This window comes from Trichinella spiralis, assembly GCF_000181795.1.
Source record: "Trichinella spiralis strain ISS 195 chromosome Unknown Scfld4, whole genome shotgun sequence".
Classification (NCBI taxonomy): Eukaryota; Metazoa; Nematoda; class Enoplea; order Trichinellida; family Trichinellidae; genus Trichinella; species Trichinella spiralis.
This window is the reverse complement of record NW_003526943.1, coordinates 10,275,284-10,275,885: the sequence shown is the minus strand read 5'-3', so window position 1 is coordinate 10,275,885 and position 602 is coordinate 10,275,284.

The following is a 602-nucleotide window of genomic DNA, read 5'->3' as shown; positions in this document are numbered from 1 at the left end:
ACTACTGGCACCAGCTTACTCGCCACAATGGCATGGATGGTAAAATACTATTGATATCATTGAGGTACAACCTTGAATGTACCATCCGTACCCCAAGTTTTTACGGTTGCCATCAGTCTATATAGGCCAGGTACTCATCTACCCGGCAGGTTTCAACGTGATCTTTTCGATCGATCCCAGCCGGAACTTCTAAATCTGTCCACACTGCACCCCCGCCTCCTTCTTTATTCTATACCAATATAAAGTAATTGTTAATAACTAGGAACATGCTGTACATTCAGCGCATACTTTTGAACATCTCCAATATTTCTGTTTGCGGGCACGTTTTAATTTATATATCCTGCCTACCATACCACCGAATTGGACCAAATCCCGCAATGATTTGGTACAAGATGTAACTCAGGGTACTGAGCAATAACAAGGAACAGAATAGAAAATGATTCGAATAACTCTGGAACGGAAAGCACTGAACGCAAACCCAACACCAAAAGTGAAAATAAATTGTACAGTTTTGAATTTCATTTTAAATAACCATTTTGCAACAATATTTAGTTTTCATTTTATATTTTATCTACAATCGAAGATCAACTTCTAATATTCCT